This window comes from Lissotriton helveticus, chromosome 5_1 (genome assembly GCF_964261635.1).
Source record: "Lissotriton helveticus chromosome 5_1, aLisHel1.1, whole genome shotgun sequence".
Lineage (NCBI taxonomy): Eukaryota > Metazoa > Chordata > Amphibia > Caudata > Salamandridae > Lissotriton > Lissotriton helveticus.
The window spans coordinates 1936747450-1936768511 of record NC_136065.1 but is presented as its reverse complement, the minus strand read 5'-3'; the positions used below and the strand labels follow the sequence as shown (position 1 = coordinate 1936768511).

Sequence of the window (21062 nt, the reverse complement as noted above, 5' to 3'; positions counted from 1 at the left end):
CTTTACTGCGAATGCAATCATGCAGTAATGGTCCAACACAGGAACACCATCACCGGGCTGCTGATGGCGCACATAAAAGCAATGTCAACCAAAAGCTACGAGTTTATAAAAGGGAACAAACCCTCCATGTGACAAGAACATGAAACCCATTAACAATTTAAAGACTCGCCGTTTGTTATCCCTCACCTTCCAGCGGTTATTGCAGGCAGCGCGCGGCCTCGGCCCGCTGTGAGGAGATCGAGGCGGGAGGGAACTCTCCAGGTGGGATTGGGGTGCGCACAAAGCGCGGGAACGAAACGCAACCACAAGGAAACACATTTTATAGACAAACAAATCATTTGAAGGCAGACGCCCGACTGCCAGGCCTACACCGCCGGCTCCTCGTACAGATACCGCCACGAGGACTCCAGTGTTTACCCCCCACTTCCCCGGTAATAATGTTTGTTTCCTGGATCTCGCTTAGCCATTCAGGGCCCTCCATGCCAGACGTTCTCCAGATCCCATTGGCTGTAGAGAGCACCTAGAAAGTTCAAAGGTGAAACGGCTCTTCTTTCTATTGGTCATGGTTCTGGATAAGAGGGCTGCTGCGTCAGGCAGGGTTGCCGTTGCTACGTATTTCACGCTGAACCTGGACAACCATTTGTGCAGCAGGTGCAGCGGCACCGGGGCATAGAGCCCCCTGAGCCCTGATAATTGCTGTATTTATACCGGAACAGCAGTCAAATTGCAAATTTTCCTCGCTTCTCCCACGGGCCGTAGCATCCTTGCTACACTACTGTGTCTGGAGTCAGGGAGCCAAGGCCTCGCTTGTGGAGGGTGGATGTGGCGAGGTCTGTGTGCACCACAGCGGAAGCAATGGTGGGCTAGAATACCACCACCAGCCCGGGCAGGATTTGGCTGGGCTACAGTTCAGCAACTTTTATCATATCTCTAGTCATTCTTTAAACAAACCCGGAGCTGTGTTCTAGACTCAGAGGGATGGGAGAGGGATGGTTATTTATAAGATGAAGGGGCATTTTCAAAACACCATAATCCGCAACAAAGCGCCCCTGGAAGCTCTGATTCGGACATTTAACCGGGAAGGTTATCGCTCCTGAATGTAACACAAGATTATCACAATAAACATCTATTTCCAGTCAGATGTTACTCTACTTCTTTATTAAATGTGAGAGTAAAAAACACGGCTAAGCTCTAATCCATATAGTTCCCGAATTGAGACCCAAGAAAGCTGAAGCATAGCTCCTAGAAATGTGCTCTTCGGTGCTGAATCACCTATAAAGGCCAATATAAAAATTCGGTCTTTGGTGGATGAGTTAGGTACTCGTTCTCAACTGCTTGGAAGGTGTCACCCCAGCAGATTCCAAGTGGTCCAGTGTTCCTGTACTTACATTTATGGGGTGCATGCATTAAAGCACTAGTTTTACCAGATGCAGTTCCACCCCCAGTACAGCCATATGTGGGCCACTGACATTTTTAACCTGCTGATAGATGGTTGAAACGGTCAGAGCAGGAGGGCCAACAATCGGGAATTCACATGCATGTACATTAGTCTCCGTTCCTTGGCCACTAACTCGTAATGTCTTATAGCCCCGTTCAGTTCATTGCAATTGCCTTTACTTAAAAGAAATTAAAGAAGGTGAGTTAAGACAGCGAAGTGGAAAGGCTGAGTCTGAAACCAATACCGCCCCACCACTCCCCCACAGACAGTTCGAAATGTAGCTCTTTTTAGGTCTGCCTGGGTAGCGCATGCGCTGCTCTGCGAGGCATGATTAATTTGAGTATGGAGTTGAAGCTCTACCCGTATTTGTCATTGGCTTGTGTCATTGTCCTTCGCAAATGCATGCTTCTGATTCGTAAATAGGCTTGTTAGTCCCTCCTTTGTACTGCCTTGTCTTCGTTTGTAACCTCCCAAGAGGACTGGCCCTTTTACCTCTATTGTTACACAGTATGTCTTATTTAGTCTGCAAGCACTATTTTCCTTAATGACTTTCTCCTACTGCAGGCACAACATGCTTTCCTGTATCATTCAGGCGCCATGCGCGCTTTCACTTTCCAAGCAGCCCGGACAATGGTGGCCGCTTCTTTGAAATGAAATAGGTCTTGCATTTACAAGAGTTTCAGTTATTGGCATTGTAAATGACAATGCCTTTTATTTATGTGTTAATTATCAAAACAGATAAATAAAAGTCATTGCCATTTACAATGCCAATAGCTTAAACTCTTGCAAATGCTATTGCATTGCAAATGCTTGTTTTAATCTTGGGTTGTGCCATCAGTTGTCTCTCGCATAAATGAGTGCCGACTGTCAATGAACTAGATTTACGCACACTCGGCACATGTTATATAGGCCTGGCACCTAGAGCCATGTTGTCAGAAAAGCGCTCATCCGGCGCTCTCTTAAACACAAATCAGCGACAACGCAATTCGTAGTATTGTGGAACACCTTCTGCTTCCTCAGGGCCACTTCACTCAGGCTAGACTCTCCGCCGCAAGGGTTTTGTTTAGTTATCACTCGCAAGACTTAGATCTTACACTTATCCCAGCTAAACAACCCATTCCTATGAAACAGAAGCTTCCCCAGAGGCCATATGGTGGATTGGGCCCCTACACTGATTAAGCGGGTGACTGTTGAGGCCACGGCCTTGCACTGTGAGGAAGCCGCCCCACTGCCTGCATGTGGGCTGTAGCGTCACTTTCTCGACTGATGAACCACTTCCTGGACCACTCCGAAGCAGAGTCCGTGATTCTGGATAGAGGTCCTGCCAAAGATAATCTTACGTAAATATATATATATATATATATATATATATATATATATATATATATATATATATATATATATCTTTTTTTATGTGGACAACATTTAAGAGGAGAAGATTGTGGTGAAGAATATATATAGATAGAGACCCGTTTTGAGGCTCCCTTGAATAAACTGCTGGTGCTCAGACCCAGTGAGACCCGGCCCACTTAAAGCCCTGCCCTTAACCACAATCTTCTCCTCTTAAATGTTGTCCACATAGAAAAAGAGAGACAGCTAGGGCTCTTTTACTTCTGCGTGTTTAATTACTCAACCAATCAGCAATTTTACGCCTGGCGCGTTTCGTAGCCTTGGCCTCTTGTTCACGGGTGGGCTTCGAAACGCGTCAACCGTAAAATTGCTATATAAACACACACACACACACAATGGTCTTTCTTAATGTCTATGTAAATTAGTAAACATGTATATATATATATATATATATATATATATATATATATATATATATATATATATATATATATATATATATATACTCTGCAAAAAACGGGATAGGGCGGATATAGAAGTAAGTTTAAAGGTATTAGTCCTACTTTATGTCTGGCCTGTCCCAAATTTTGCTTCTCAAAATCTGGTCACCCTAGCTACTTCCCCTGCCACCAACAAGTCCCCACGACGGAGACAGCTCCCCCTGGCATGGGGGCCATTAGAGGGGCACACTCATTTTCCTTTGCGGTCCATCTTCTTATATCCTCTGTCTTAGCATTAAGAACCGTCTTGTACCCGAATGCCATTCTGTGGTCTTGTTATATATCTGCACTTCTTTATAATCTGGAAATCTAATTAAAACGTTTATTTTTATTTTTTAAAAGCGCTTTTTCGGCCGTGAGCTTGTGCATGTTAACCTAAATGGTCCAATTGAACAGACAACTACTTCCAGGGCGCCTGTAGCTGTCCAATTTAAATCCACTCCTGGACACAAGATGTCCTGGAGACAAGGCGGAAAGAGATGGCAACCCAATTCCAAACATTCTGCAGGATATTTCTCATGGGTTTCTGCTTGGAACCTAGTCGGTCTGCATACGGTGACCCCCCCAGTCTCCTCTTGCCTTTAGGAACGAGGAGGGGTGGGGGCGATAGGCTGCCGGGTGGGGGTGGGCTTGGTTTCCAATGTCCTGTGACAAACACCATTGTCCCTTCCTTCCTCCCTCGTCCCAGGATGTCTGCTTCCTAACAGCTTGAATTCAGATCTGGGCTACCAAATGGGACACAGCGACTGTGGAAGTTAAAGCCATAAAACTATCAAGTGAATGGACACCAGATGGGGGGCCATAAACGCGCCCCTCTCTTTCCTTGAGCAGGCACCCCCACCAGTGTGTGTCTCATCCCTGTGGCAGGTCATAAATTGCAGCCCCCCCCCCCCCCCCCCCCCTCCAGCCTGGCCTGGCGGGGTCCTGCCTCACAGCTGGGGCAGGCATGCCACACAGCCCAACTTCCTGATCAGACCCCCTCTCCCCAGGCGAACAGAGGGCGCGCTGACACTCCTTGTAAATCTGCGACTGATGCCAATAAAGCCCCATTGAAAGGACATGTCCCAAGACAGCGGGTTCAGCTTGCCCAGGCCCGAAGCGCCGCCATATTGTCCTGGAAAGCCTGGCTACGCCTGGACGCCTTCCAAGGAGAGGAAACCGACGGCCCCAGCTCCCCTGCCATGAACACTCCATGGCAACAAACGACACCCTTTGCATAGGTCCAGCAATAAAAAAAAATCAGAAGTCACAAACATACAATATTTGCAAAATTCCAAGCTTTAGGTGGGCATGGAAGGCATTTAAGAAAATTCACTCTTGGCCACTGATATGCCAGGAATGCATGGCCATAGACGTACACTTGGCATGCAAATGTCAGCTCCCCAGCCCGTCCAGTATATCAGAATAACTAGCATGTGTGTGAAAAACTCGTGTCGACTTAGGCCGGCGGCGTGCCTCAGACAGGTAGGGCAGACTCCCTCCGAAATCCTGAGCACTCCATTCACAGGCACCAAGTCCAAGGAAGCCGGGCCGTATCTCCCCTTCACACATCTATTCCCTGCCCTCTGTGACTAGCCAAGAAGCCCATTCTGATAAGCGTGCGCCTGGTTTGACACTTTCTCCCATTACACTACGAGCAGAAATAGAGTTCGCTCCCGAATTTTGGAAAGCCTCGAGTGGGTCCCACCCTCAATAATGGTAAAACAAAAATAACATATTACACTCTGCAAATATACTATACAGATACATACATATCAATACAGCATATATGCAGAGGAACAGTGAGGGGAGGGTCATGGGTCATGGGTCATTAAAGGAGAAGTCTCTGGTTGGTAAAGATACCCGCCATCTCCCTTAACAGTGGTAATAAATACAATTGTACACTCTGGGCAGCTGCATATTGTACGCATTGGATCTGCACGTATGGTTTATACCATGCTGTGTTTTCTTGTGCTGTAGTTATAAAGGTGTTTCACCATAAACAAAATGCAAGGAATACATTAGTGTAATATTATAAAATCATATTTACTATGCCTTGTGAGCATGACTCGGATGTTTTCTTCTGTAACTTGGAATCTATGAGACCTTAAAGTTGTGTCTGAAGTCAGCAATGTTGTACTGTGCTAATAATACTTTTGCACTGTAGTAATACATGTGTAAATGTATGTTTATTAATACAATTGGTCCAAATAACGTGTTTTTGAGATGCATTTTTTTACTAGCATGACAGTATTTACATATATAAACAAACATACATACGTATTCTTAAACAGACTTGCAAGCACTTTTGGAATATAGATTCATAATTGAAAGAAAGTTTCAAGTGGGAGACACGAGCGCAGCAGACACACAGTCTCATATATCACTGAAAGGATGTATGACATTACAACGCATGCTTTTACCACACATGCTGTTACAACGCAGTTTTTACAACGCATGCTGTTACAACGCATAGCGTTTTAGGGTGCTGGATAGTGAATAGTTTAATTTACTATTCCAACTCCAGTCCCCGTGGATAGTAGGGAAGGTGTTGGATAGTAAATTAAAACTATTCCCTATCCTAGAGCGCCCCCCAGTGCAATGCGTTGTAATGGTTTTCGTTGTAAAACCTGCGTTGTAAAAGCACTGTGTTGTAAAAGTTTCATTGTAAAGGATGTTTCCCCACTGAAAATATGAGTTTAGACACTTAAAGAAACTCATCATAATGCTATACAAGACACCTCTTTAGAACTGGAATAGCCATTCTTGTGTATCTTCAAGTTTCCTGCAGTGCTTAATTTGAACTAGTGGTTTCCAGTGCTGGCCACAGGCACTTAATTGTCAACACCTGAGATGTAACAGTCTGCCACATGGTGGCGCTGTCTGTCTAATTTAAAGATGAGCACAACAGTTGTTTGTTATTAAATATACCTTAAAAATGACTATTGACTGCCACCCAGGTCGTTCTTAAAGCTTTGGGGGCCTGGAATAGACAAAAATGTCACACTTATAGGAGTGCAGTGGTTAGTAATTGTGTTGGTACTATCATTGGCAGCGCTGGGAGGGGCAATGTGTGGTGCAAGCTGCAGTGGCCTCCTGATGAGAGCCCCGGCAACATATTGTTTTTTTTGCAAATTAAGCTCTGGCCTCTCGCACACCAAGATGATCTCCATTTCAAGTTCCTTCTCTCTCATCTCTGACAATATCATTCTCTTGGTGATCTCAGAAACAAAACCTCTCATTTCATCATCTTCGGGTGATTCAGTCCTGCCGTTCGCTGCCACAGACGTTGTTAAAGTCTAACAACTACACTTACTGAACCTCATTAATTCCTGCCTTCATCAAATGTCCTCAAAGCTGCACACGTCTAACTTCTTAAAAAAATCGAATTTCTATCCCTAAATGTTAAGAACTACTGCCCTTTGTCTGATTTCTCGTTTTTCAATAAGGGCCTTGAGAAATGTGTTTCTTCCCAAATAGTGACCTTTAGGTCATGTTTATTCTGGATCCAAATCAGGTCACCATATGGAATCTGTGACATCCTTTGGCAAAGGTCACCCCTGCCTCTCTCAATTCAACACCACAGCCCATCACATATTCCTGGACACTCATCAATAAAAGGATGGGCTTAGCTGGACGCATCCTGAAATGGTTCCATTCTTAGCTCTCAGAGCAATCCGAAACAGTGAAAATGGGTAACTTCTTCTCTGATCCCACCTCCATCTCCCGATTATTTGAGATGTCATCAATGGGGCCATGTGTGAGATAATGAGTAGCACAGTGGGTTACGGTTTATACAGCTAACAATAACTTCGCACTTTTTCCAATTTAATAGGTTTTGTTTCATACACATGATCACACTTTAACCATGTTTTCTACCAAGGTTTTGCTTAAATGCACATTGCTTTCTTAGAAGAAAAATAAATCACAACGTAATCCTACAGAAATAGGTGGTGAGTTTTTTTTGGACTTTACAATGTTTTGGGCATTTTGACATCTTGTAGATCATCAGGAGTCCGGGCTCAGACCTGCTGAGTTTTCTGCCTTGCACCAAGGTAGGCTAAGTAATTAAGACGTAGGTGATAGCTCATAACATTCTTGGTACATTGTAACAGTTTGGTCGAGGCATTTGTTCCACTGACTGCTATAGTATGGATAGAAAACCAAAGAGCGCCAAGGGTATCTCTAAAGGACAACAGTCGCATATTTTTATACTTCCTTGTGAAAGTGGAGTTATATCTTATATTCATAATTTGTCTAAGCCGCCTAGTTTGTGTTAATCGTTATCACTATAACTGGCATATATTTCCAATATTTAACCCATTAACTGCCTACTGTTGTGTGAATACATCATTCAAACATATACACAATACTGCATTCTGACGTATCTTTTGAATATATAAGAATACTGCATTCTGGAGTATATATGCGTAATGGGTGCATACTACACCAGTCAAGGGAAGTGTACCTCCAATGCATGTACAAACATTGGAGAAAGAATTTGGTATGCAAACACTTCAGCAGTCAATAAAGAGAATTAAAGAATGATTCCTCTTTAAAAGGACGGCTTGGATAGACATTCACTTCTTTTTTTTTTTTAGTTTAATATAGAATGGAACAGGCCACTAGGGTATCAGAGCTCTTAAAAAGAAGAGATACAAGACTACATGTAGTACAAAAAAATACAACAAAATCGTTTTGGGCTACAAGGTTACAGGGAACCGCAAGATGTGTAAAAAAAAACGTCTGTCGCTAGGAGAAATGATAGACTTCAAAAGGGAACTATTTACATTTAGTATAAAAACAGGTCGACTTCAATGCGAAAAGTACTTATAAAGAAGTTAGATATGAACAAACATCGTGCACCGATTGTAGTGAAACTGTAATTAGAATTCTTAGGTTGCGTAAGAGTGTTTAGCATGACATGAGTATATGTTAATTGCAAAGCCGATGGGGCAAATGAAAGGTGACGAGGCCGTTCACTGTGTGCGACTACTTTGACATACTATATCTGCGTTTCAAGACCCTCTACCAGCTACTAGAGTAAGTCTCGATTGCTCGACCTCGCTACCCTTGGAGAGCCAGGTGTTCAAGCGGAATAACTTTGTTATTCAATGGTATACCATGATATCAGAAACCCACCACAGCTCCTGGCTGCTTGTCTTCATTTGGGTTGCAGTCATAGCATTGCCACCCCTAGCCCTTGAAGGATATGCGGACATATGAAAACTCAAAATACCATGCATGGGACATAAATTATACCCAAAACTTGTTAGTAGATGAAATATGTTACAGGTTTATGTATTACAGAGGTTGGGTTAGCTTATGGGCGATCCGTGTGTCAGCAGCGAGTTCATCGAACAGTTGACACCGATCCTGAGAAAGCTTGAGCCCCATCCTGTTGATGGTATCAATGTGCCTAGATTCTTTACAGCTTATTTACTTAGCGTGGGTGGACACCCTACTCTTTCCTTGCGTGGCATGCTCTTGACAAGTCAGAACGAGACTCCAGCCAATCTCCACAGGTTCTCAGGATTCCGACTGTTCCATAGGGAATCAAGGAGTGCCATCACAATGCAGACCACAAAGAGGCCCAGCCCTGTCTGCTGACCATTCGTAAGACCCCCCCATTCTGATCGTACTCCTTTCCTCATGACACCACAGGGCAATAAACAGAGGCGGTGTAGCCCCCTAAACCTACAGTGGCCCTTACTGCCATCATATCTTGCAAGGGAGCAATCCTACGATGCTGTGCCTGCTATGTCGCCCAGTAAGCGACGTGGCCAGCTCCATATACATAGGTATCTACCTACACACCGGAATATTGCGGTGTAGCACAAAGCGTCGACTGGACTTTGCAGTCAGCTATGTAGCTTCGAGATTCTGTATCACTCTGTTCACTCATCCTTATGCACATCTCTAGTGGACCGAGAGCACAGCCGGTGTGAATGCTCTCTTGCCAGCTCCCAGCATGAAGTTCATTGCAGAAGGCCGGTCGGATTCAGTGCATTCCAACTCCCTTCTGAGGTGCTCCAAATTGAGGCCTGAGCAGAGGCTCAGGAGTGTTGGATCTCTGACCTCCAGATTTAGGACTTTGTGCCAACTTACAATATTTTATAGTTCGATATAACAGTTCTCATTATAAATGCACAATATCTGTGATTGCAACTCCACAGTTCTTGTATTTATGATTCAAACCACCAGTTCGTTGATTAAATGTTTTAGGATTGTATATACTTTTGGCCCCATGTAACTTCATGAAGGTTCTCAAAATAAGTTAAGTCCTGACTAAACCTGATCCTCTTAAGTTTGGTACAGATCGGATGGGTAGTGGTAGGTGTTGTGGTTAGAGATATAGGGGAAGAGGATGTCTAAAAGTAGCTTGTCTTATTCAAGACACAAGCTTCGATAAGCAACATTGCAAACAGCAAAACAGAACACCATCAAACTTGGCATGGAGTCAGAGTTTACGCAAGGCAAGCTGGCTTTTCTGGTTTGGTGTAAGTTTATCTGATTTTAAGAAACATCAGTCGAAACATAACATCTGATTTGAGGCTAGGAGGAAAAATGTTTTGCTCCAGTAACCATTTTGAGATTTGATTCACGGTAAATTAAACAATCTCCCTCCAGCTCCCCTATACCCGCAGGGGTACGGGGGAGCTGCAATTAAAGCCTACCGAGCAGCAACACAAGAAACAGGGTGTGTTGCCACAGGAAGACGACCCCCCCACTCTTGCCCCCCGCGCATCCCAGCCTGCCAGCCAGGAGCAAGCCGCACCCCCATGCCCAATCTCCCTCCAGCTCCCCCATACCCCCAGGCCACTGGGGGCCTAACCATCGTCTTGAGCCAGAACAACCCCTGCTCAAGACTCCTTCCAGAGTCGTACTAGGCAACTTCCCCCCCAATAGCCAGCACATTTGCGACCCTCCCACCTCGCCCCCAGCAATGCTGACACAAACTCCCCACTTCCCTCCGTAGATATCACGACGCAGCGCACAAACCTCCTGGAAACTCAGCTCAAAACCGTGATTCAAGGCCTGAACGAAACCTTATCCACCCTGGCTGCGATCCAAAAGCCCACCCATAGCACCCCCTACTCTTACCTATCCCAAGCAAGCCAAGGCATCGCCCTCAAATGGGGTCCCCTGGCCCGCCCTGGCATTCGACCAACAGATGGGTTACTGAAAATCGCTCTGACAGACCCAGAAGAGCAAAAAACGCACTTGCCTTTCGGGAAGCGGCATACCTAGCATCAACCTATGACTCTCCACCCAATTCCACCCCCAAATCTTCGATCCATGTAATTACGGGAGTCAGAAGAGAACACCTTCCTCCGAAAATCCCTAGACCTCCAGCCCACCTAACCTCTCTTCCCAGAGCCCCGTCTAATAAGAATCCGAACATAGAAGGCTCCCCCATTGACTGCATGCTCCTAAACTGCAGATCGGCCTCTAAACACGCAACCGAATCAGCAGGAGCCATCCTCTCCCATGATATAGACATTGCATTCATCATGGAGACCTGGCTCAACAATCTCTCTTACCCCAACATGGACATGCTGGTGCCTCCGGGATTCACTATGATCAATAAAGACCGACAAGAGCAAAGGGGAGTGGGTATAGCTATTATTCACAAGAACACCATCTCCATCACAGAAATTACATCCTGCCTATATAGCACCTTTGAGTGTCTCTCAGTCAATATTAAGACACGTGATAACAGGCCAGCAATCTGCCATCTCCTTTACCACCCCCCTGGCAATTCCTATGAATTCAGCGAACACCTCTCTGACTTAATTGCACAATGTGCTCTCGGTAACTCAAACAATATAATTCTAGGAGACCTCAATCTAAGATGGAATGAATCTAAAAACCCGCTCATTCAATCCCTAAACAACCTCCTAATAGAAAACAATTTGACCCAACACTGCTCAGAAGAAACTCACCACAGAGGAGGAACACTAGTCGCAATCATTGCCGAAAGCAATGCAATCACCATTGACCATATCCTTCCCGTAGACTGGTCCGACCATCACCTCATCCTTTTCTGCATTAACCAAACGGTCCCAACCAAACTCCCCATACAGGTCCCCCCCCAAATGGGTTAGGAACACAGCTCAGATCCCTCGAGCGACACTAGAAGAAAAAATAAGCTTGGTCCTCCCCAACAGCACTGATCACCTCTCAACTACTGAACTTACCTCTCCTTACCTCTCCAATATGACACTCACCCTAGACAGCCTTGCGCCTCTGAAACTAAAAAAATCCAGGAGCATTCCATCCAGATCATGGTTCTCCACTGACATCAATGAAGAAAGAAGACATCTAAGAGCCTCAGAAATAATCTGGAGGAATAATCCCACCGCCCTTCATCGCGATCAACTCCAAGCAGCCCGCAGGAACTACAAAAAGCACACTAAGAACAAAAAGACATCTTTCTTCTACTCCGCACTAGACACTGCAAAAAACCGACCCAAAGACCTCCTCAATATCATAAGGAATCAAACCTCTAAGCCAATGACATCCTCAACGAAGGCATCCGATGAACGTTGTGAACTTCGCCATCTTTTTCAATGACAAAATTCCCAAGATCGACCTTGCGTTTGGCCCAAATCTCATCCCCTCCGCTATGATCCAGGTGTCTGAATCAAACAATAGCACCTCCTTAAACCCCCCAAAACAATGGTCCTCCTTCAGTCCCATTCAGGAAGAAGCGATAATCAACCTAATCTCCAATGCTAAACCCTCATCCCACGCCCCCTGGATCAACTACCCCTTCAAGGGACCAAAGACCTGAAGCTGGACCTAGCTCCGCTATGGTGCAAGATCATTAACAGCTCACTGAGCTCAGGAGTCGTTTCGGATTGCCTAAAAGTTGACCAAGTCACGCCACTGCTGAAAAAGCCTGCTCTAGACACTGAAGATCTAAACAACTGTAGACCGGTATCAAACTTGCCCTTTCTGTCCAAAATCCTGGAAAGATGTGTACTCCCTCAGCTAACCCAACACCTGGACAACATCAATCTCTAGACCCCCACCAATCTGGCTTCAGAAAGGGCTGCAGCACTGAAACCGCAATCCTTAATGTCATAGACGATCTTCACAAATCACTGGACTCGGACCATTGCTGCCTTCTCATCCTCCTAGACCTATCGGCTGCATTCGATACAGTCGATCACAACCTGCTCATCAAGACTCTACAAGAAAGGGCAGGTCTTGAAAAGACAGTCCTCCACTGGTTCTCGTCCTTTCTCCACAACCGCTCACAAAGAATAAAAATTAAAAACTTCGAGTCCGACCTCCACCCTGTTAACAGGGGTGTTCCGCAAGGATCAGTGCTCTCCCTCAGCTTTTCAACATCTACATCGAACCCCTTACCAATCTACTCAGGAAATCCAACATCCCGTTCCACCTATATGCGGATGACACACAATCTATCTGGAAACTCCTCCATTGCTGACATCCAGAGACTCAACGCCACACTCAGGGAGGTACAAGACTGGCTCTCAAACAATCACCTAAAACTCAATCAAGAGAAAACGGAAATACTCCTCATCTCCAATAAAGATGAAAACCCAGAAATCGCAGAATGGCTCAAAGCGATCGATGCCCTCAATGGCAACCTCATCCTGGCGGATTCGGTAAGTCTCAAGGTATCACCTTAGACCCGAAACTGAACATGAAAAACATATCTCAAAATCCGGAAAACGTGCCTTCCTCAATCTGAAATTACTGTACAAAATAAAACCCTTCCTCCCACCCAAAGACCTTCAACAAGCCACCCAAGCACTAGTCCTCTCTAGAATTGATTATGGGATTGCAGCCCTGACTGGGGCATCAAAATCTCACCTCGCCCTCCTGAAAACAACTTAGAATGGTCACTGGTACTAAGAAATTTGATCACATCTCCCCTGCACTCAAAGAACTCAAATGGCTCCCAGTTGAATAGAGAGCCAGCTTCAGAACAGCCTGCCTCACCCACAAAGCCCTGCACACAGGCAAACCGGAATACCTGGCTGCCAAACTCAAAAAGGTCGGCCAGTCCAGAAACATTAGGAGCTCCAACACTCTGCTACTCATCCCACTGAAGTCTCGTAAGCAGAAAACCGCGAGAAAATAATTTTCCGGAAATGCCCCCAAAATCTGGAACGCCCCCAAAATCTGGAACTCCCCCCTCCCACATCAGAACAATCCCCTCATTTCCCAAATTAAAAAATCTGCTCAAAACCCTCTTCCTCGACCGCTCTCGAACGAACTGATAGAAGCCAAGGATGCACCCCATCCTGCACTCTTTCTAACTTTAAATTTTGACCAGTGACACTGACTCAGATCAAGAAAATCTTTCTGGACTCTCGTCCGGTGTGAACAAAGCAACTTTTGGGGCGCCTGCCTTGTTTGAACTTCATCCTCCATGCCCGTCCGTGCGACTGCGCCTTTGTTCGTCCTATTCTCTGCTTGATCCACATGTTTGACTATACTCTGTACTGCCTACCTGCTCATAATTTACTTGTTGTAAAGCGTTATGATATCCTCGGGTCCAGCTAGCGCTATATAAAACTCCTTAAATAAAAAAAATGAAATAAAAAATACTAAGGAGGGACTGTTAAGCCTATTGACCAATAAAAAGCCACAGTGTCCAAAGGACAATGACACAAGCCAATGAAAAATATGGGCGGAGTTTCAAGTCCATACCTGAATACAGCATGCCTCACAGAGCAGTGCAAGAGCTGCCCAGTCTCGATCTAAAAAAAAAACTTACTTTGGGACACAGGGTGTCTGGACGAAGGATTGCAATCTGCCAACTGGATGTAAATGTTTTTGGCAGGCCTGTCATACGTAGGGTGACAATTAAAAATTATTACACCTAATAACATTTTTTATAGTCATGCACGGACTATAGTTTAGATCTTTAGAAAATAATAAATGGCCAGTATATCAAATGGGCACTAGTGCTGCCCAGCAAGCTATTCCCTATAGCAAGGGGGCTGTTCTATGCTTATCACCCAATGGCTTAGAATTATAAAGTACGTATGACCTCTTTCCTCTATGGAGTCATGGAAATCCTCTGTGACTTCAACATCCGAATAATGTACAGCAGGCAGTACTTCATCATACATGAATAACATTATGTATACATACACACATACACTTACACATATATATATATATATATATATACATACATATATATATATATATATACATATATATATATATATATATATATATATATATATATATATATATATATATAAATGCTACACTGATGAAAAACACTCAAAATAGGTGATTGATGAAGAACACAGTGCATCTTGACACAAAGAAATGAATTTTTAGTTCTGTTAAATGTATAGACCTCGTATTGTTACAGCGATTATTCAGAGAAAGGCTAATCTATTTACATGTGCACCGATGACCCTGCACTTTAGATATTTAATTAAGAAGTTTAATTTCTCATAATGAAATTTGTGTAGTTCAGTAAGCCACTGGGGAAACCACCATTTCCAATATTGGGTGTGCTCACCTCCAACAGCACTGACATTTCTTTGTCGTTTATCTAGCACGCACTATGCCCAAAGGGCGTAAAAGCGCTTTGTTAGAAAAAGATTATACAAACGGGCATATAAACAACAGAAATATTAACAGTGAAAAAAGTGAAGCACGGTTAAACATATAACCGAAAAAAAGGACGTAATTATAACACAAATAACACGAACGCGACGTTTGCATCACGTGTGTCAGAGTAGGTTTCAGTTTAATATAACGCTATTAAGACAGGTTGTCGCAGATAAGCGGACGTTCCAAGGAGAAGCAAACTCAAATCTTTTAAATGCGATGCATAACTGTTTTGATCAGATAGATGCGAGGATCGAACTCCGTATTTTGGGAAAATACAAAACCCCTGTATGTACCCGTGTTTATCTGTGTGTGCCCAGACTCCGCGGTGTAGTTTCAAATTACAGGGCCTTTATAGGTATTTGATCTCGAGGTACCCAGGTGCTTCAGCTGGGCAGCGCCCCCTCTTCACACATCACCGTGACTTGCAAACGATAAGAAGAGGGTTCAATCTTGTTAAATAAGCCCAGGGCTTGCTCTCAAAATAGCGGGATTTCAGAACAAGCGAAAACTCGCGGCACACTTTTTTCAAGGCGTTTAAGGATTTTTCATTAAATAGGTTTTGAGATTCCGCTAATTTGATACATATTTTCTAGTATTATTCGATTTCCGATTAAATATTCATCACTTGCAAACTTTAAAAAAAACGGAAATGCCCAGTTATGGAACGAAAAAAAAATGCCAAGTAGCTAAACTTCTTATTTCAACCCCAGACTAGAGAGCTCACTTCAAGTCACGGAGACAATGTCCAAATCCGCCGGAATATTCATGAGCCACTTCATTCCCTGGTTTTTAACCAATAAGCAGCTTAAAGTCTAGATCAGGTGACCCGGAGACCTAACCAACCAACCAAAGAGCATAAACATTTATTTTGGGAGAGTAATAAAAAAAATACTGAACGGGTTTGCACCATACCACAAATAATTCTGGAATTAACTGTGCTGCACACTTGAGTAAACGTTCTTAGGGGGATTCGGATCTCTCCAACACCGGCCCTCGTCTAATCTGCATGAACATTAGCAAGAAAATTCAAAAGTGACCACATTCTCCACAAGTTTTTATGCACATGCGACAAAAGGGACTAATGTTATCAGAATTTAGTAAATGCTTTTACGATGGAATAAGCAACGTAATTATTCAAAATTATGTAATCACATTCTATTATTAATTTGACCACTCTGTGTATAGTTATTTGTCACCTGTACAGAGCACAACTGGCACTAGTATGGCATCATGGCACTAGCTGTCTATAAATATTGCAGATGGCCTGCCTTGCCTGCATGTTTGGTTACAGAAGTATGTGGCTGTAACATGGCCTATGTGGGAAGGAGAGTTGAGTGAGCAGCTGACACATGGTCTGGTAGTGATGTGGCGCTGTCACATTTGTGCTCATATTTGAAGGGTACGTGAGAGAGAGAGAACTCTTCCTTAATGTGGCTTTATTTTAACTGAAAACTATTTGAGTTCTTGTCTTCAGGAAATATTACCCTTTTCTAATTTCGTTATCTGGGTGAAAATATTACGCTGTTCTGATTTCTTTGTCTAGGTGGAAATATTACACTTTTCTAATTTCTTTATCTGGGTGAAAAGATTACGTATTTCTAATTTCTTTATCTGGGTGGAAATATTACGCATTTCTAAGTTCTTTATCTGGGTGGAAACATTACGCTTTTCTAATTTCTTTATCTGGGTGGAAATATTACACTTTTCTAAATTCTTTATCTGGGCGAAAATATTACGCATTTCTAATTTCTTTATCTGGGTGGAAACATTACGCTTTTCTAATTTCTTTATCTGGGTGAAAATATTACACTTTTCTAATTTCTTTATCTGGGTGAAAATATTACGCTTTTCTAATTTTTTAATCTGGGTGGAATTATTACACTTTTCTAATTTTGTTATCTGGGTGGAAATATTACGCGTTTCTAATTTCTTTATCCTGGTGGAAATATTACGCTTTTCTAATTGCTTTATCTGGGTGGAAATATTACACTTTTCTAATTTCTTATCTGGGTGGGTAGAGAGTTCCGCAACTTGTTGGCTTGGACTGAGAAAGAACGTCCTCCGAGTGAGGTTCAGCTGTAGGAGTATTTTAGGTCAGATAAGTCTTCTCAGGTGGCGGATGAGAAATTGTTGCTGTAAAAATGTTGCTCCAATTCCATGCAGTGGTACATGTGTTATGCAGCACGCTCCACTACTCGCAGTTTTTAGGTGGAGGGTCTGTGCTGGTCTGCTGCATACAAAGGAATACTTATTTCCGCTTTCGTCTTAAGTCCAAACAAAGGGACGGTGAGCAGCATTTTCGCTCTCAAAGCTGAGCTTAGGCATCAGTATGAAATGGGACTCCATAGAAGTCGAGATGCAACTGTCATATAAAGAACAAGAGTCCGTCTTGGATATTTATCCAGCAGCAATTTGCATTCTGTGGCCTGAAGTCCTGTTTTTCTTATCAGAATCATGCCCATACAAGTCTCACAATGCAAGGTTTTGTTGGTAAAAAGACCAGAACTTTGAGCCACTTGATAGATAATGCACACCTAAGGCATTTTCAATTAGTAAGGATACTAAACTGTTACACAACAGCCAATGTAAGAACCAGTAGCACAGCCCATAGTGCTGGCATTTGGTTAGAGGAACGGTTTGGTAATAGTTGGACAACTTTGTGTGTGTTACCCATAAATGTCCTAGAAAGAAAATTCCATAATGATGCAACATCATGGTCCACAATAAGATTAAAGCTGGGAGTAGGGCCTCTTTGATAAGCAGTACCAGGGTCGGCTTTAGCACTTGTGGCGCCCGGTGCGACACTCTTTTTTGGAGCCCCCACAATGACCTACTTCTTCACTAATTCACTCACTACCACCACCTTATAGTAGTGCCCCTAATCTCTACAGAAGCATTTAATTTGTTTTATAGCGCTACTCATACCAGTGTAAGGTGTCAGAGTACTTTACATCACACACACATTATACAGAGCCAATGAATCATACATGTGTAAATCAGTCTATAGGAAATGTTACATAAGACAATGAGGCTTAAAAGGTGTAGGAATCACATGTCATCTATACTAGTAAGAAGAATATTTTAAGAGAATTTGTTCTGGAGAAGCACAAACGCTGGATTTAAATGGTACCATGGTGGCTGAGGTTGGCTTTACTAATAAGAATGCATTTCTACCCAAACAAACCCTTTTAGCAACATTAAAATAATAAAAGACTATGGACAAATAGAAGGTTCCAACTCTGTTTTGTGCAGTCTGCATGGAACTCTTTGATTACAGTTCATAGGTCATTGTGCTATATTAGGATTAGAAAATTATGAACTACAAGTAACAAAAGGATATCTGTGACAAAAGCAGTAATGTATTTATTTATTGGTTTGTAGAGCGCCTGAATCTCCCCCAAAGGGGTATCTCTGCGCTTTTGGGTGAAGCTGCTAGCGGGCTGAGGAAGAATTAGAATAAGGAGGCCTTGGGAAGTTTCCTGAAGGGCAGATAATCAGGACACTGCCTCAGGTGTATGGGGAGCTGGTTCTAGTACCGAGGAGCGAGGTAGGAAAAAGATTTCCCACCAAGCCTGGCTTTCCTAACCCTGGGGACTTGGAGAAGTGATTTACTGCAAGTCCTGAGGGCCCTTGAGGAGGAATAAGGCTTGATCTTACTAAAGATGTAGGAAGGGACTATTTTGTGCAGGGCTCTATAGACTGAGCTATCCACATAAAATATAGTGCTGTGATGTGCATGGTACACATTCTTTGCAGCTGGCATATTAACCCTCTGTGCTACTTTATGATGAGACAGAACAGCCCCCAGAAAAAACTCCCTCTCTTTCCACCAGGAACATTTATCACCAGCGTTATCGTGATATTTCTATTGTTGCCTGACCCATAAGTTATTTCCAAACACAGTGCCCCCCCCCCACCCCCCGGAGGTCAGTGTCGGGTGTGGCTGCACTGGTCGCACCGTCCTAGAGCTGTCCCTGAACAGTACCCTCAAAGAATAGTGCTATGATAATGAAACGAGATTAAGTTTGCATTGTAAGTGTTGAACTTAAAAGGCAAAATGTTGAATAGTACATACTTTTGTAAAAGCACAATTATTTCTGTTGCATCTTTTAACAAAAGCCTATTGTGTGCCCATTTTCACTTGTAAATCCAATGAATATTTAGTCTGTGAAGAAACACGTTTGTAAGTTCAATAACACGTTATTGTGATAGCAAAATAAAATAATGAGCAAGGGTGAATAATGACAAGCACTTTGTCTTTATGTTATGTTATGTTATGTTTCTTTTGTATAGCGCACGGCGACTCAAAAAGAGTATCCCGGCGCTTTCACAGCGAGACCTACGGGAGAATAACACAACACAACGATAAAAACAGAGAGGAGATAAAATAAAAGGAGAAAAGAAAGGCCTATAAGGTAAACAACCAAGTCTTAAGACCTTTTCTAAAAGCCAACAGGCTCGAAGCGCCCCGAAGTGTCAGCGGCAAGGCGTTCCACAGCTGGGGGGCACGCAACCCAAAGGAGCGACCCCCGATGCGGGCTCTTTGAACGCGCGGCACCACAGCCAAAAACTGTGACTCCGATCTGAGCGACCGGGCCGGATGGTAAAAGGACAGTCTCCTCTGGAGGTACTTTGCGCCTCCAGAGTGCAGGGCCTTATAGGCCAAAGTCAGGGTCTTAAAAATAATACGCTTGCGGATAGGCAGCCAGTGTAGGGCCTTCAAGAGGCCCGCCACCCTTGCTCGCCTATTTAAGCCATAAATGGCTCTTGCCGCAGCGTTCTGCGTCACCTGGAGGCGCTGTAGCAGATACTCCGGCAGGCCCAGGTAGAGGACGTTGGCGTAGTCCAACCTGGACCCGATCAGAGCCTGCACAGTCAGTTTCCGGTGTTCTTCCGACAACAGGGGTAGAAACTTTCTTAGTACCTTCAGGAGACCGAAACAGGTGCCCGTCACTCCCAGAATCTTGGCTCTCATCGACAAGCCCTTGTCCATCTTCACCCCCAGATTCTTAGCAACTAGAGATGAGGAGGAAGGTGGAAACATGTCGGTCGGCCACCAGTCGTGCCAGTCAGGATCCGACGCACACCCAAAGAAGAGCACCTCGGACTTCTCGGGATTGCACTTGAGGCCACTCAAATGAAACCATCTGAAGACAGCCCCAAGGCAATCCCGGATGCTCTCCCCATTAAAATCTCCTCCCCTCTCACAGGAGAAGAGGAGCTGAGTGTCGTCTGCATAGGACACGATCCGGGCTCCGAAAGACTCCGCCAGTGCCGCCAAAGGGGTCATGAAGATGTTAAAGAGGGTCGGGCTCAAAATAGAGCCCTGAGGGACCCCAACACCCAGTGGCGGCATCACAGCAGGATCCGGCGGGGTCCAGACCGTTTGTCGGCGGTCGGCTAGAAATGATGAGAACCAGCTGAGCACCGTCCCCCTGAGACCTATCTCGGAGAGTCTCGAGAGAAGGCCATCATGGGGGACGGTGTCAAACGCCGCCGACAGGTCCAACATGACCAGCATGGCCCTGCCTCCGGAGTCCAGAACTCCTTTGATGTCTTCCGACACCTCCAGGAGTGCTGTCTCAGTACTGAGATTGGGGCGAAAGCCTGATTGGGAGGCATGCAAAAGCTCATGCACTTCCAAAAAGTTGGAGAGCACCATTTGGATGTGCTTCTCCAAAATTTTCATCAGGGCAGGCAGAAGAGAGATTGGTCTATAGTAGACCAATGCCTCCGGATCGAGACCGGGCTTTTTCAACAGGGGGATCACCATAGCCTGTTTCCAGGCTAATGGGACCAAGCCCTGACTCAGTGATAAATTGAGAAGGGGATTGACCAGGGGATTTAAAACTTCCGCCATCTTAGACAGAAACTTTGCCGGACAGGGGTCCATAGGCGAACCGGACTTGAGCGCGCCCATAAGTCCTAACGACTCAGCGGCTGAAAGAAGAGGGAAGACTGCCAATGACGGGCCTGATGTAGCAGCCAGGTGGAGGTCCTCCCTTATACAGGTTACACCCGCAGGCACCACCAAATGGAAAGAATCCTGGATGAGCTTTATCTTGTCAGTAAAAAACTTGGCAAGGTCCGCGGCCCAGGACTTTAAAGGCATATCGTGAGCGACATTCGAGCGGGGAGCTGTAAATTCCTTCACAATGGAAAAGATTTCCTTGCAG

The 21062-nt window shown here is 44.3% G+C and overlaps 1 protein-coding gene across 1 annotated transcript in view; it reads right to left on the bottom strand.

Moving 5' to 3' along the window:
* Positions 1-21062, bottom strand: part of SKAP1 (src kinase associated phosphoprotein 1) — a 1469988-nt gene that overhangs the window by 547644 nt on the left and 901282 nt on the right. The gene's annotated exons all lie outside the window — the stretch shown is intronic.